The sequence below is a fragment of the Cricetulus griseus genome, chromosome 8 (assembly GCF_003668045.3).
Source record: "Cricetulus griseus strain 17A/GY chromosome 8, alternate assembly CriGri-PICRH-1.0, whole genome shotgun sequence".
NCBI lineage: Eukaryota > Metazoa > Chordata > Mammalia > Rodentia > Cricetidae > Cricetulus > Cricetulus griseus.
This window is the reverse complement of record NC_048601.1, coordinates 10,865,263-10,883,084: the sequence shown is the minus strand read 5'-3', so window position 1 is coordinate 10,883,084 and position 17,822 is coordinate 10,865,263. Positions and strand designations below refer to the sequence as shown.

The 17,822-nt window shown below is 42.3% G+C and overlaps 1 long non-coding RNA gene across 1 annotated transcript in view; it reads left to right on the top strand.

Moving 5' to 3' along the window:
• The first annotated feature begins 94 nt into the window (after positions 1-94).
• Positions 95-17,822, top strand: part of LOC113837119 — a 37,243-nt gene continuing 19,515 nt past the window's right edge. Inside the window, exons 1-2 of the long non-coding RNA XR_004771069.1 lie at positions 95-5,604; positions 6,312-6,397. This is a non-coding gene — a long non-coding RNA (uncharacterized LOC113837119). The remainder of the gene's footprint in view (positions 5,605-6,311; positions 6,398-17,822) is intronic.

Genomic DNA, 17,822 nt, shown 5'->3' with positions numbered 1-17,822 from the left:
GACAGGGTCTCTCTGTATAAACCTGGTTATCCTGAAACTCTCTCTGCAGACCAGACTGGCCTTGACACCAGAGATCTGTCTGCCTCTGCCTCTCGAATGCTGGGACTAAAGCCATACGCCACCACTGTCTGTTTTATTTTTATTTTTACTACTATTTATGAATGTGTGTCTGTGTATGTATGGCATGTGTGTGTACAGGTGCCCACAGAAGCCCTTGGACCGGGAGTGACAGGCAGGAGCTGATCTCAAACCCTCCAGAAGAGCAACAAGTGTTCTTACCTGCTGAGCTATTTTCTCCAACCCATGTTGACTTTTATTTCTCCTACTTTTTAATAGTTAAGAAAAATCCTTGGTTGGGCAACTGAATGACAAAACTCTCCATGCCCTTCATGTGGACTCACTGATTTGCAACATTTTGCCTCCTTTGCCTTGGCCATTTCTCACGTTGGTTTTTCTTTTGGACAGTGTGAATGTAAGTTGCAGACCTCCTAACCTTGGTACGCTTCTCCCATGAAGAAGGTGGTCTGCAGAGGGCCAGTAGCACCACCTCACCGTGAAATACAGTACCATGGTGATGCTATTAGTGTAATAAGCACACACGGCCTTCTGATGGTCATGGCAGGGCAATATCATGGAGATGGAAGAACTCCCTTACCCGGTTGCTCTTTCCTTTTGTAGAAGACACTGTAAAAATAGTTTGCAGTTGGAAAACAAATGAACAGAACCCTTGTGGCCTTTCAGACATATTTTGTTTTGGTCTGTCCCTTTCCCTACTTCCCTTCTCCACCCCCGCCCTGCACAATCCACTTTCTGGTTACATGGTCTATCACCCACCCCTCCCCTCTCATGCGTCCCTTTCTAGTTTCCTGATTTCTAGCCACCATCACTCCCACATAAACACATATATATCAACACTAGAACACAGGTCTGCAATAGAAGCAAGAACATGTGTTATCTATAGACTAATATTTTTTGAAGAGTATTAACTAGCTATTGTACATCATGGCCTTAGTATGTTTTTTTTTTATCATTAGATTCTTATTCTTAGGTCTATATTAAACACTTCTGGTGATTTATCATATACACTACAAATTATTGGTAAGTATATGATATAAATTTGCCTCATTATTCTGATTATAAATTGAAATCACGTGCACGTGGGGTCATATTGGTCAGATTGTCCCTTGTGATGATGTGGCTTTATGTTTAATAATATATGGATCATAAAAATTTCCCTCAATGGGTTTAGCAGTTGGTGATGCTTGGTTTGGTTTCTATGGAAAAAGATAAATATACAAACACAAAAGTGAAGTATTTGTAAGAATACACCAACCCACATAAATGTAGGTTACTGGCCTCAAATGGATTTGTGAATCCTTAAAGCTTATACAGAAGGGTGAACTATTAAAGTCTCAACATTTTCCTTGTACATGTCATCACGTATATCCTTTTCCTTCCCATCACTTGAGCAGAGTCAATTTTTATTGCATATGAATCCCTTTTTAAAAAAGGGTTTTCCTGTTTTTAGTTTATATATGAGTGCTTGCCTGCATGTATGTACACCACATACATGCAATGCCCACAGAGGTAAGAAGGGGACTTCAGATCCCCTGGAACTGGAGTCATAGAGGTTGTGAGCTGCCACATGGGTGGTAGGAACTGAACCCAAGTTCTCTATAAGAGCGGTCAATGCTCATAACTGCTGAGCCATCTCTCCAGCTCCTGAATACATATTTCTTAAACAACAATTTTAGTAACCCTTATGAATTGTTCATTTAAGTTTGTCTCAAAAGAGGAAACTCATTGTGACATTTCAGTTTGGATAGTCTGAGTACATCTAATGTTCAGAAACAAACCCATCAGACAAGGAGCTTTGTACATGGGTATCAAAATGCAAAAGATCTAAAATTCTGGGATTGGATTTGTAGTCACACCATACACAGACACAGACACAGACAAACATGCACACAAAAACACACATACAGACATACAGACATATACACACAGAGACCCATACCAGGCATACACACCACACACATGTAAACACAGACACACACACAATGCATTCATCAATGTACAGTCATCACGTACACACTCATTACACACATGTGAATACATACACATACAAACGCTAATGCACATGCACTTATGCACACACAGACACTCATGTACACACAAGTACACACATGTACACACAAGGTATGAACTGCCATCTTACTGTATCTGAATTAGTGCTTTTGCAATTTCTTTTCATGGTGTTTCTTTTCTTTTCTTTTTTCTTTTTTGGTTTTTTGAGACAGGGTTTCTCTGTGTAGCTTTGGAGCCTATCCTGGCACTCGCTTGCTCTGGAGACCAGGCTGGCCTCGAACTCACAGAGATCCATCTGCGTCTGCCTACCCTGCTTCATGGTGTTTCTTGAAGATCAAATAGTTTTATGTATGAGGAGCATATGAACTACCATGTTTTAAGCAGGAATTCTTCAGTGTGAGCGCTCAAGTCATCTATTTTAGTCGCCTGGAATCAGCAGCTCTGCTTCCTCGCTTTGAGTAGCGGCTACATTTAACCTTTCTCATTTCTCTCGCTGGTTCTTTAAATTTCAAGTCTCAGACTCACAGCAGAATGGATTGTGGCTATTCTAATATGTATCTATTTAGCCCTTAATGTTTAATATCCATTTGCAGGTAATTATTAGGGAAAATGGATATTAAATTTTATATTCTCTAAGCCCTAAAATCTATGTATAAATGCAGAACCCACTTTAAGAAAAATAAAGTGACCAAGGATTCCCCATTTCAGGTTCCAAAGTAAGTAATAGCTGTAAGTAAATTTAGAATACTTTCTAACTAAATTTTCATCCACAAGAGAATCTATTAAGTCTTGAGAGATCTACTAAGGAAACTGAATTTATGGGGAGAGGGGTAGGGACGGGAGTTATTTATTGATCTTGCCTTTCCTGAATCATTTAGCCAAATGAAACCACTTTGCCTATGGTCTGTAGTTGGGGGTTTTAGCCTGTGATGGGAACCTGAGGGGACCATAGAGCTGACATTATAAGCATTACCTGTGAAGGACAGTATAGTGCCAATCAAGAGTGTCCCTGGAAGGTTCATATGTAATAGCACTTGGACACTTAGTGCCTGGTCCTGTGGAGGTGCTGGAAACTTTAAGCAGAGGATTCTAGTGGGGGAGGGATATAAGTTTCTGTGGGTGTCCCTTGAAGAGAATATTGGAACCTTGTCCTCTCTCTTCTTTCCTGCTACTGTGATGTGAGCAGAGAGAGAGAGGACACTTCATGGGTCCTGCTAACTAGAAAGTCAACATCTTATCTGTGCTTGGTTGTCTAGATAGTCAACTGTCAAAGTATAATTGCCCAACCTCTGGACCCCTGCCATTAGTGGGGCCCATTAAAATCTCTAAAATACGGATAATAAATGCCTCCATGATCCAAAGTTCTCTGATTCTATATGTAGAAGTTTCTTTAGGCAGCAGGGAGAAGAGGGTCGAGTCTCTGGCCCACACTGCATTACACTTGCACCCAGAGAATCAGCCCTAGGGGGGTCTTGTTTGGCTTTTACAAACCATTTCTTAAAGGACTCTATAATTTACAACTGAACAAATGGGTTTTGGGGGAGATATTACAAAGCTGAACAACCCGGACTTTTAGCCTCTTGCTTTGGGAGGTCCCAACAATCCATCGAGAAAGAGCAACACAAAAAACCCTCTGATTAGCCCCTCCCCATCCCACCCTCCCACCAGCCTGAAAGGTCAGTCTTGTGGGACATTGATGGGTCTTCCTGCTACAAGGCAAAGTAATACCACTGTGCATGTGCCTTTTGGGGTCCTTGATTCACTGTAAATTCTATGTAAACGGTTGGATTTGACAAGGAGGAGTTGTGGAAGGCAGGCTACTGGGAAGGGTCGATGTTGGGTTGAATTTGGCACCAATCGCTCATCCCTGACAGCTCAAGTGCAAGACGGTGGATGAGCTATAGGACCCATGAGCTTCCTCAGTCAGCAAATGCAGGGCCCAGAGTCACATTTAATTCAGAAATCCCTGACAGCCCTGCATGAAGTGTGAGCTGTAAAGACGGAGAGACTGAGACTGTGTGCACAAGTGAGCCATTACTTCCTTTCACTAGACTTTTGGAAAACCCAAACCAAGACGATATGGACCCCAGCACATCACCAAGAGATCAGCATTAGTGACTCCAAGAAGATATTCCAGGTGTGACACCAAGGCCACATGATTTTAATGATTGACAGTTAACAGGAAAATTAATGAAGAGTTAGAAGACACATAAAATTCTACACAATTTATCTTAAATCATGCAAATCCACACTCATACAAACAAACTGCAATTAAGAGAAATGTTGGGCAGGCAAGAGGGCCCAGCAGGTTTAAGAACCTACTAGCAAGCCTGATGATCTGAGTTCAATCCCCTGAACTCACATGGCGGGAAGAGAAAACAGACTCCAAGTTGTCTTGTGACCTCCACATTTGCACACACCCATCAAACTTGGATGCACACACATATAATAAATGTTAAAACTCCCAATGAGAAAAAGTGTTAAGGCCAGGCAGTGGTGGGGAATGCCTTTAATCCCAGCACTTGAGAAGCAGGTGGATCTATGTGAGTTGGAGGCCAGCCTGATCTACAGAGTGAGTTCCAGGATAGCCAAGGCTACACCGAGAAACCCTGTCTTGAAATAAAAAACAAAAACAAGCAAAAAACAACAAAACAAAACAACACCAAAAATTTATTGGAATAGTTTAAAATGTGAACAGAATACTGGGTTTGTAAAATGCCTTTATTTCAGTCCTGGCCCTGAGACTGTCTTGTGCCTGAGATATCATCGTTGTGGTTAGCTGCCTTTTGAGCCCCATCTCTAACCTTAAGTGCTTTGACACATGGCCCTCTGCGTTCGTGGTTGATTGGCACAATCATCCTACATACACAGCGTCCCTTGAGGCAGTGGTGGCACAAGGCCTCAGTAGGGTTGAGGGGCCTGGCTCTGTCAGCTTCTGTGTCTGGCAGTTCTCTATGTCCGGGTGCATCCACATCTTGGGAATCACCTAAAACCAGAATGATCTGCAGAGACCTCAAGGAAGATTACCAGCGCCAACTCAGTGTTATTCTGTGGGTCTCATCCTCCATGACAGGGCTTGGTAGACTCTGGTCTCCGAGACAAATCTAGATGTTGATAGTATTCAGAAATGATGTGTTCTTGGAGCACAGCTGTGTTTACTTATTTTAATATTCTCTCTAACTTCTTTCCTGCCACAGTGGCAGAATGAAGTAAGTTGCTGTAAAAGAGACCTCCACAACTCACAAAACAGCCACATTTACTATCTGATCATTCATAGGACAAATTTACCAATTTTTGCCGCAGTTGGCTAGCCTTGGGATATCACCATGATTATGACAAAGAAATAGGGGAGGAAATGGAGTCCTATAAACTGCCTTCCAAGAAAACATCAGTCTGTCATGCCAACTAACATGCCAATAAACGAAGAAAGTCCTATGCCATACAGCTGACCTCAAAATCAAAGTGTTTAGACTCAGGTTCCCGAGTGGCAGCAACCTCAGCATCACAAGGCACACGGTAGGTATGTATGCATGGAGAAATGATTGATGGGAAAAATAGTCCATGCCCACTTTGTGATGCTGTTAGGAAGTTCAATCCAGACACAAACACAAGCATCATTGAAATCTAAAATCTCATGCCATGAAAGCAGTCTTTGCTCTAACGAGTTAGTCATCATTTGATCAGATTAATTGTAACCTGGGGTATGCTCTGTGTGATAACAATGGTTACAACTAAGCTTAAAAAATGCAAGCATATGAATTTGCCCCCCCCATTTGCAACATGCCGCCTTAGGAAGACAGATGGGATAAGAACAAATATTTGGATAGCCTTATCGCCTCCATAACCAAGTTGGTTCCCAAACTGTGCCCCGTCTGTTCTCTTGAAATTATCATCTGCACCCTGCTCCCAACCAAGCAGTTCATAAAATTTAATGTTTTTTGTTTTACTGTCAGTGTAGTCAATGTAGATCAGAGAACGTTGCTGGCCTAAATGTGAATGACCATGTTGGTGTTTGCTGTATGACTAGTATTAGTCAATGGCCTAAATTAATCATGAAAATAAATTAATGCTACATTAAATTTTTGAGTTACTTAATCTATAATCTTAATAGCTAATATGGCAGCATTTTTTCCTCTTTATAACTTACCCTTTGTAACACTGTATTTAGAGATGGGATCCCAGACTTTCTTCTAATGACTTCTTTCTCACCACCCCCCCCCCAGCAACAGATGACTCACCTCCTGCTCTCTCCATTACAGTGAAGTAGATGATGGAAATGGTCAGTGACTCTGAAAATTCTATCCTGGAGGTAGGTGTTGATCTACTCATTTGGAGTGATAGAATGGGAGCGTCAACGTGCAGGAGAAACTACAGTAGATAACCCGTGACCTCACTAATGAGGTCAGAGATGATTTGTGAGCTAAATAGCATTTTGTGGGTTTCATGCCTTAGAATAATAATGGTTAAATTAATTTTCTCTGAATCAATGTCAAGTCATCAAAACATCATAAACACTCCAAAATATTAAATAAATATTGAGTTCTCCCCATATGAAGATTTTTCTCTCCTCATTTTTTTCTTCAGGTGGGAAATGTAATGTCACTTGAATAGACCAGCCATTGACAGATATTAGTGTCAGGTGTGTGACAAGCTGAATGAACAGAAGCCAATGAGGTGGGATTCCTTGCCCTACTCATTCTGGGTTCCCAAAATCTGGACCCTGAGAGTTAGATTCCTGCAAGCCAAACCTCAGTACACAGACTAGAAGAAAATCTTTAATTTTCATGAAATTATTTACTAAGAATTTTCCATGTGGTAGGTTCTTGGTGCACAGCACTGAAGAGAAGGCATTAGGGGTTTGTAAAGAAATCAAAAGAGTTCATTGAAATAACTGAAATCAAACTGTAAATGTGATCCCCTAGCAGAAACCAATTCACTAGAGTCTGTTGGTCAAATCTGCCTTGGCATACTTTAGTAGAGACCACAGAATAAAAGGATGTTTTATGAATAAACACTTGTGATCAGTTTAGTGTCTGAGGACATTAACAATGAACCAAGTTTAAGCAGACTGATATCTGCTGAATAAAAATTTCTACTTTCTTATTAGTAGACATGAATTAAGAATGAGAGAGAGGGGGAAGAAGGAGATGAAGAAGAAGAGGAGAAGGAAGAAGAAAAGAAGAGGAGGAGGAACAGATAGGCTTCCTGGCCATCTTCATCTGAGAGAGAGAGAGAGAGAGAGAGAGAGAGAGAGAGAGAGAGAGAGGAGGAGGAAGGGTAGGCAGACCGACTACATAGTGAGTTTCAAGCTAGCCAAGGCTACAGAATGAGACACTGTCTTGAGAATCTAAAAGAGAAATAAAGGAAAGTGGGAAGAAGACATCATTATTGTCATTACGTATAGAAACATGCCATAGCCTTGATGCCATTAGTCCTGCTCTTGTTTTCTGGTTTCTTTGTGACACACTAGTTTCTGTCTCTTGACTAGCAAATTCTGAGCTATTTACTTGGGCTCTTTATAAGACATGTGGACCTGTGATGCACACAGTTGCTTAAGCCGTTGTAACAGAACGGTGAGTTATCTAGCAGTTTGGTATCTACTAACTGGTCCTAAGATTTAATCAAAGCAGCCAGACAATGACCCTCTTCCTCCACAATGAGAGTGCCAGGGCTCAGAGTATAGCAATGCTTCTACTTCATTTACAATCTTGGAAAGTTGGGCATCCTTCTGGGAGAAAGGAAAGAATTGCTATTTTGATAATTTACCAAAAACCATGTTTTTTTTTTTTTATAGTTCCTATTTTTTTAGTTTTCTGGAAAGACCACTATACACTTTTATTTTATTTTTTTAAGTTTACTTTTTAAATTTCATTTTGCATTCCAACCACAGTTCCCACCTCGACCCCTCCTCCTGACTCGCTAGCCTCCCCACTCCCAGTCCATCTCCCATCCACTCCTCCCACAGGGTTAGGGCTCCCACGAGGGGTCAACAAAGCCTGGCCCATTAAGTTGAGGCAGGACCAACGCCCCCTCTGCCACATTAAGGCTGAGCATGGCATCCCACCTTAGGAAATGGGCTCCAACAAGCTAGCTCACGCACCAGGGATCGATACTGGTCCTGCGGTCAGGGGACCCTCAGACATGTAGTTCCTATTCTTGAGGAATTCTCCCCTCTTTTTGCCAGTCCGTGTTCTTCAGGGAGTTACGGTCCCTCTTGCTTGCCTATCACAGTCCCTATTCCAAATTTCCCATCTAGCTGTGTCTTTCTACATCTATCTTCCTGTTATGTACACTCAGTCACATAACAAATTGTCTGGACCTTCTCCATCCTAAGACAAGATGAAAAGCACCTGGGCAAGAAGGCGCCAGCTACCAGGTAGGGAAGATGGGGGCCTAGTGCTTCCTGTTTATCTGTGGGTTTTTTGGTGAATTCTAAATGCATATCATTACTGAAAGTGAACCATCAGGGGCCGTGAGATAACTCAGCTTTTAAAACCTCTTGCCACCAAAAAATCCGCCAAATGATTTCTTACACTACTTAGAAAACCACACAATCTCCACATAATACCCTCTTCTATTTTAACCCAAATTGATTGATTATGTAGCATGGGAGTTGTTAGACTAGGCCATGATTTCTAAGCATTTGTCTAACTTAAGAAAATGAGATGGTGGCGGTTGGGGAGACGAAGCATTTGGTAAACTGTTTGCCTGAATTTGATCCCTTAAAACCCAAGAAGGGATCTGAGTTTTTGTGGCACACACTTGCATTTCAAACATCAGGCAGGTGGAAACACGCTGATCTGTGGGACTCATGGATCAGCCAGCCTAGTCTATTCGGCAAGCTTCAGGCCAGGTGGAGACTGGAGAGGGGGTTGTCTCAAAAAATCAAATAAAACCAGAGTCCTTCTCTCATGAGGAACAACATCCAAGGCTGTCTGTTAGCTTCTGATTGTGCATGCACAAACATGTACACACACACACACACACACACACACACACACACACACACACACACACACACACACACACACGCAGAGGATACTTGTTTATTCATGGAAGTGGGTTTCTCTTCGGTGTCTGAACTTTGATGTGCTCCCCCTGGTGGCTGAGCTTTCATCACAGGATGAGGTCTCAATGTTACTGTGATGAAAACTGGAGGTTTTTTTTTTTTTAGGTTTGGGTGGCAAGGTCTCCCTTTTCTTATAGTGAATATACAGAGCTCCGGTGTGACGCTATCAAATCACTCCCTTTTCAGACAGGGTAGTTAAAACCATTAATGTTTAATCACACCAGAAGCCAAGTCTTTATGCCAACAGAGCAGAATACACTAGAACCCAATAATTAGAACCAAACAAACAGAAGTTCAGAAAGAGCTGACAATCTCTACATCTAATTTAACATTGTAGCTTTCTTCCTGGGACATTTAGACCCTAGGCAATGGTTTTACACCTCCCACTTTTAGTGCCGTCACGGTGATTACTTTTAAGAACTCTGCCTACTTTCTCTGATGAATTTAAACTATTAGTGTTTTCAGTGAAAGTGGTGTGTGATTTCACTTGGGGCATCATGTCTTCTCACTGTTCTGTCACATAAACAGGTCCAAAATCTATTAATTAAAAACCTGCCCCAAATCCCTGTACTCAAAACAAAATCAGTAACCACTGCAGCTAGAATTCTGATTAGTTTTGAGAGTCTTTTCTAAATAGAAAACAAACAAACAAACATAATTCCTGCTTTTAGGAACTTATGCCAAATGGAATACTAGACAAAAATATGAAAAGGATTGCAAATGAGATTTATTGGGGCACCATTAACTGCAGCAAAGCACTGCAAGTCTTTAAAATATTCCCCAGGAGGGAAATCCGATGACTCACACAATATATTATTGTGTAGCTATAATAAGGAGAAGGCCCTGTGCATGCTGCCATGGCTACCAGGAAGCAACAGGAAGGACACAAGAGGACCGTGATGTGTGTGTGCAGTGTGCCTACATTCTAAAAAGCAACAAAAAGACCAACTATGAAGTTTAGAAACAAGGTGAATTTTCTTAATAACTCATTTGGAAGCTACAACCTTCTGAAGTGCATTTTACATAGCTAAATAAAATGCAGATAACTTCCTTATAAAACAATAAAAATTAAAAGAAAGGATACCTTCTGGAGAACTCTGCTGGTGATATAACTCCCACCAAGAACCTGTCCCTGGAGACTTTACAGTAGATCGGCTTGGAAAAAAACAGCAAAATAGGAAGAATATCATTGGCAGTTGAGGAAATACTCTTCTGAGACTGGGATATGCCATGTGGAGTAAAATTTTAAAAAGTAGTTAAACTAGAGTTATTAAAATCAGAATTTGAGGCAGGATATAAATGGGTTGCAGAAATGAACTTGAATAGGTGAAAATAAAAGAATTCAACCTTCTTAAGTTTGGCACTGAAGGATTAGTTTGAACTGACTCTGTGTTTTATCCTGTGTGTGTGGTGGTGTATGACTAGATGCAAGAAATGTAGGATGCACTGGCATGACATGTCATAGAAGTAAATAAGAATGCTATTCAAGATTTCCATTGGCATGGCAAAAGGACTCTAGTTAAATATGTAAGTTCTATGCCAATAAATTGTTACATGACAAAGACATGTAAACCAAATAGTTATATATATATAAATTCACTCCACTTTTCCTATATAAATTAAACCTCAGCATAACCAATACCTGATGAGAAGGAAATGTCTCCTTGTGGAAACAAAGCAGCTAATAAGGGAAGAAATAATTTGTCTTTTTAACACCTAATGGGATAATGGATCTAAACAAAGATTATCAATGACTGTTAACAGAAGAAGCAGACAGCCAGAAGTTATTTATTCCCAAGAGACTCACACACCATCATCCATAAAATTGTGTCTAAAAGTCAAGAAAACTTTCTAGAAGTCTCTAATTTTGAATATGGGATTTATAGGAGATACAATGGGGGCAAAACACCATGAAATTGGAGATCAGAATGAGAAGTGGTGAGGAAAGGTATCCATTTGTTCAATAAGAGATTGTAGAGAGAAGATAGGGAGAGAGCGGGATACACAGAAAAAATTCCTATAGGTGAAAAGAAATGGGACAGGGTATGGATGCTGTTTAAATTCTAATTCCAAAACTAAGCTATTAAAGATATATGAATCAGTATTGAAAACTTGTTATTAATTACTTATTTCTTCTAAGTGTGGGAGAAGTGTACATGACTGTTTACAAGGGCAGAGGCCAGAAAAAGGAACCAAGTGTCCTCCTCTTTGACTCTCCATCCATTCCTTTGAGGCAGGGTCTCTCTCTGAGCCTGCACTATGCTCAGCTGGAGCCAGCTAGCACCAGCAACCCTCCTCTCTCTCCTTCTTTCAAAGCTGGGCTTACAGACTCAAGAAAGATGACTGGCTTGTGACCTGGGTGTGCTCCAAACACTCTTAACTTCTATGCCATGTTTCTAACACCTTAGTTTGTTTTATGGGCAGTGTCTCAAGTAGTTTAGGCTGGACTTGTACTCTGTCTACAGCCAATGATGACCTTGAACTCCTGACCCTCCTGCTTCCACCAACTGAGAAATGAAATTACAGGCAAATACCACAACTCCTGGTCAGTGAGGGTCTATAGGTGGAATTCAGAGCTTCTAATTGATCACATCAACACCTGGGCTAGATCCTCAGCCCCAGGGAGTCTGCCTTTACAAGCTCCCCTGGACTATTTACAGCTGCTATGATGAGCGAAAAACATCAAGGTCCATAGGTAGGCTCTAGGAGGGTGAGTGCGAAGGAAGTGAGGCTATGTTCTTCCTACCTGACCAGGAGAGAGGCACACGAGGAAGAAAGGGTGATGGTCTTCTCTCTGCTTTTCTCTACTCTTGAAATTTTCTGGGGAAAAGTTAGAACATAGAGGGGCAAGGTGAGTGAATTCTTGGAAGATGTAAGTCTATAATTTATGTAAACCTAAAATGAATTATATGCTGTCTGCTGAGCTAATATTTACAAAACATTCTGTATCCTATAGGGGGAGATTTCTGTAGCCCTGAGTTGTTTTGAGTTGGTGCTCATGATTAGCATTTTTTCCTGCATAGAAAGGCTCTACTCTTTTCCAAGTCCCTACTCTTTCTCTCTTAAAGTTTGTAGAGGTCACATGGGGTGGATACTGTAATGCATCATATTCTGTGTGTTTCCATGTGAATAACAGAGAGCATATCTTTGAAATATATTCACCTGATAGTACAATGGCCCTCTTGAGCTACTCTGGATGCTTATATATTCATTTGTTTATTTATTTACTGTTACTGTTATGCCTCAAGACTTTAACTCAAAGGAAAGGGAGAGTGCGTACTTTTCGAATCAAAAGTTCACAAATCAGAGCTGATGCAAGTGAAACACGGGTAAATTATTCATTTAAGAAACACAGGAGTGATCAGTTGCTAAAGTGCTTGCCATTGAAATGCAAGAACCTGACTTTGAGCCCCCAGAACTGACATAAAAAGCTGGGTACAGTAGTGAACCTATAATCCCAACACTGGGGATGCAGAGACAAGTGGATATCTGGGGTTTCCTTGACAGATGGTCTAGCCAAATCTCCAAGCTCCAGCTGCAGGGAGAGACAATGTCTCACAAATAAAGTGGAGAGTGATGGAAAAAGATACCCAACATTGACCTCTGGCCTCTGCACAAAGAGAGATCTCTAAAATACTCCCAGGGACCACTGAGGACCCTGGATTTTGTAAGTAGGTCGAGGGTTCTCACACAGGGCCATGTCTCATGTAACTGTGTAAAAAGCGCCCTCCATTCAATTCTGACTCATGGGATCTATGCATGTGTTGTTATAGAGAAGCAGAGTTTTAGAAGATGTTACTAGAGATTTGCAGATGAGACTGGACCAGGCTGCAACACAGTGATAAATCTTAAGAAAAGAAGCAACCAACAGAGAGGCACAGAAGGCTGGACAAGTGGAGGAGGACAGAAGCTGGTCAGGCACCCTTAAGCCGAGGGATAGCAAGAGTTTCAGATGGTCAAAAGACCAGGACAAAGCATTCAGTGGATTTTTTTCTCAAAAAATTGACAGAGCTAACTCTGTCAATGACATTTCAGGTTTCTGGCTATCAGGGCTCAAAGGGAACAAATTTCTGCTTTAAGTCACTTAGATGGTGGTCCTCTGTCCTGTCAGAACTAGGAAATTAATCTGCCTCACGTCTCCCAACACACTCTGGGAAGACGCCATCTTACAAAGTCCTTCTGAGTTAATTTTGTTTGGCAACTTGATTGGACTTAGACACCATGGAAAAATCCCCGTGGGTATGTCTAGGAGGGAGTTTCCAGAAAGGCTCAACTAAGGAGGAAGACCCACTGGGAATGTGGGTGGCACCATCCCTTAGGGTGGGTCCTCTATCCAGTGCACTAGGAATAATGAGCATCATTATCGTATTATAATGAACAATAGCATCCGTATTCCTTCCTCTGCTTCTGGAGTGTTACCGGTTGTCTCAGGCTCCTAATGCCATGCTTTCCCCTGTGGTGGACCATGTGCCTTCTTAAATCAGGCACCCTAGTGAAATCTGTCTTTCAGAGAGGAGAAAAGTCACTAATACACAACCTAACTGCAATACGAGGATGGCCAGTGCACAGTAACAGCCCAGGGGTGGTTTGGGAGGGAGGGTCCAAAGATTACAAGTACATCTTTCTTGGTTCACCTCACAGATGGTTCTCTGAAGACCAGGAATGATCATTGAGGGATTTAGGATACAGCCAGCATCAGAGAACCAGCAGGGCTGCCCCAGCCATCTGTATCAAGCTATGGACTTGATGGGAATTTTAGGGGAGATCGTAGGTGGAGGTAGACAATACAGATAGAGACAAGAGAAGGAATAGATTGGGGAGGAGAAGGAGATAGGCCAGAACTAAATAGACTGAGAAAATAGACTATAGGTTTCTCCAGCCCTGGGCTTGCTAGAATGCAAGCTGGCTTCAACACCAGCTGTGTCCAAAGAACTAGATACAAGCAATTATTCATCAGACAAGCAGAAGCCAGAAGACAAATTGAATATGAGGACTTGAGGCAAGACTCTTCAGAAACAGCTTCTTGTATTCCAGTTCATTTTGAGGAGAAGAAGAACTTCAAAGAAAAAAAATTAATGGATAGTGTACAGTGCAATAAGTCCTAAAACAATGAATGACAATGATAAGGAGAGATTCAATCAACATGAATGGGTAAAATGAAGAATTTTCTTATGTTATTAAAATGGGGTAAGTGTTGGAGTATGGACAGGGAGAATGGAGATTATAGTTGGAATTGTCTTAAGACTCCATTTATGAGGACCTGGCAAAATGGTTCAGCAGTTAAAGGTCCTTATAGTAAGGCCTGATTCTCTCTCTAGGACCCACATGATAGACGGGAGAGAACTGACTCATACAAGTTGTCCTTGCCTCTGAGCTTAACGCAGATCCTGTAATGGATACACACTCACACATCCATCCATCCATCCATCCATGCACACACACACACACACACACACACACACACACACACACACACACACAGAGTGAAATAAAATGTAATATGTTAAAATAAACTCCCCTTAGGTACATGAGTTGTAATATATAGTTTGACCTTGTGATTCCTAGAGATGGCAAAATCATCAGTTGAGACTTCCACTATTACTCTTAAACAAAATCTATTACGAATTTTTACAGCTAGTAAGTTAGACAACTCATTTTCCATCTGGCTTCGTGTGAAAGAGTCCAGTTCAGGCAACTGCAACTGGATCTAAAGCAGCTTCCACTCCACCAGCAAAAATCCAGGAGAAGCCTGCCCATGTGCTGGGTGACTACTTTCATTTGGGCTTGATTACTGCCGCGCGATTCACCGTGGGTCTCATGAAGAGCTCTGCGGAGTCTGATTGATAGGTCAGGGTGCTCGAAGGATTGCTTTTCAAATGTGAAGTGCAGTTTGGAGCTTTGTAGCTCAAAAGTGCCGTGCCTGCATGGAGCTTACTAGAAAGGGTATAAAAGCAGCTGTGTGTACAGTGAGGGTGCTCTACACGGTCGCTTTCCTCAGCAAACGTTTCTGAAAGTTTTGCTTTCTCTCCTTACTCTGCCTTGTTTGGCTACACAGTGGCTTGGGAGAAAAGGCTTCTTTGGCCAGGGAGATGGCTCTGTACCCTCTCCCCCGTGCTTGCCAGCCTTCAAATGCAGTGACTAATGTGCTGTGGCGTGTGGCAAAGCTCAAGACATGAATCTAAAGTTTTCAGGCAGCGAGCAGTGCAGAATTCCTGAACTCTTTTGGAACAGATTGGTAACTTCCCACTGCCACTAGATGTCCCTCTGTGGCTTTCCTTTTGGACATCAGTGCTGTACACAGGGCAAGCCATGTCTGCTCTGCTGGGTAGAAGAAAGCGCTCTGCACCCTGGGAGGAAGCAGTTTACACTGGGATGTTATCACAGCTGTGACCCGCCACCATCATGTAGCTGATATGACTGACGTGTTATAGAAATCAGGGTACTCTCTACAGAGGTCAGGAGGTCTTGCCAACTTTCATTCACTAAACTTCCACAGTCAATAAGCCAGACCAAAGCTCCTAAGACCATCTTTCATGAATTACTAGTTTTGTGTTTGTATGTCGGGATGTGTACTAGTATGGGCAGATGTGGGTTGGTGTGTGAGTGCATATGTGCATGTTTGCGTCCTGCAGTGTGTGTGTGTGTGTGTGTGTGTGTGTGTGTGTGTGTGTGTGTGTGTGAACTGCAGAGTGTGGTGGCTAGAGGTCAACTTCCGGTATTGCTCCTTAGTAGGCACCCACCTTGATTTGCAGATACAGTCTCTCCTTTGGACCTCAGGCTCACTGATGCTAAAGACCTGTCTGTTTTCACCTCCCCAGCTCTGGGATTTCAATAGTTTAAGACCACAGCATGCTTTTTGTTTGACTGCTGGGGATTGGATTCAGGTTATGACTCGTGTAGGACAAGCGTTTTACTGAGTTATCTCCCCAGACTCGTAAATCTACTCTTTACAAATGTTTTCATGCTTCTGATTTTTGCAGGTCAATAGATGGTTTGACTGTTCACAACCAGAAATTCTGCTACATACCACCCAGAACAGGGGTTTGATTGCTCCCTAAACAGTTACCTTACTAATTAATTCTGCTCACTAATTCTGTTCTCAGATTTTTGCATTGTTTACTTTTCTCTTTGCTGTGACCTGACAGGAAGCAACTTACAGGTGTAAGGGTCTTTATGACTGAAAGTTTGGGGGATTCATTTGATCGTGTTACATAAGGCATGGTGGCAGTGGTGAGCCAGCTGGACATGGTGCACTTGTCATCAGGAAACAGAGAGAGGACAGGAAGTGGGGCCGGGCTTGTGAAATCCCAGTGATCTCTATTGAGGTTCCAGCTTTCAAAGGTGCTACAGCTTTCCAAAACAATTGTACTGGCTGTTAACCAAGTATTGGCAGGAGCCTCCCGGGGCCCTTCACATTCAAAGCTTGATGATCCAGCAATGGCTGCCCACAAAGTCAGCATTAGATGTCTACTTTCGAATTGGCTGTTTGTGTTGTTACAGACTGGTTAGGGAAGCACACTTTGAGTGACACTGACATGGGTGAATTCGGCATCTTTAAAGGAAAAATCAGTGGCCATGGGAAAGAAGATGGGGGCTCCAGGCAGCTTAGAAGACTCAGATGGGGGGGCGTGGTCATGCTCCTGCTCTGGTTCAGGTGTGGTCCTCCTGCTCTGGGCCTGGAGTGGTCCTCCTGCTCTGGGCCTGGAGTGGTCCTCCTGCTCTGGGCCTGGAGTGGTCCTCTTGCTGTGGTCCAGGTGTGGTCCTCCTGCTGCTCTGAGACAGAAGTGGTTCCCCTGCTCTGGTCCAGGTGTGGCAACCCCTAAGGTGTGAGAATAGGAGTGGAGAAAGGCCTACTAGGTGAGCTCCAGGCCAGTGAGAGGTTCTATATCAACAAACGGTAGATGACCCATCAGGGATGAAGCATGAGGTTGTCCTCCTGTCATATACATGCACGTACATAATCCTCATATACCTGCATGCACACATGTACCCACACTCATGCACGAATATGCACACATCCATGAAAGAAAAAAAAAACACTAACATCTAGTTGGTTTAAACATATTTGATAAGTTTGAGATCAGTTGCAGCCAGAGTACTGTGGCCATAGATACGGGCAAAGTGCTAGTTTGAAATGATGCCAAGATAACTTAAAGTTCAAAATGCACTAACACTATCATTTATTGTTTAACCTGCTGAGTCCAAGTAGTGTCGTCCATACGTGAGTAAGTTTGGGGGTAATCCGTTGGTACGTAGGGAAGTCTATCAGTGGTCATGCCCCCAATGTAAAATGACTCTCACTCACCAAGATGCCATCAATTGCCTATAGCTCCTCAGTTAGTGTATGGCCTTGGAGGCCCCTGTTATGGCATGAAAATCTTATACAGTAATCATGATGGTTGTGAGTACATGTACATGCGAGTCCATGTGAGTACATGTGATGGGGGATGTTCTTCTGTATATAGGTTTCTCTGATGAATAAAACAATGATTGGCCAGTAGAGGAAGGAAGATAGGTGGGGCTAGGAGACAAGGAGAATGCTGGGAGAGAGAGGCAGCGAAGAGACACCATGGAGCCCAGGCAGGAGTAACAGGTCTGGACTCTTCTTTGGTAAGAAAAGACCATGTTGAAATACTTAGATGAATAGAAATGGGTTAATAATTAA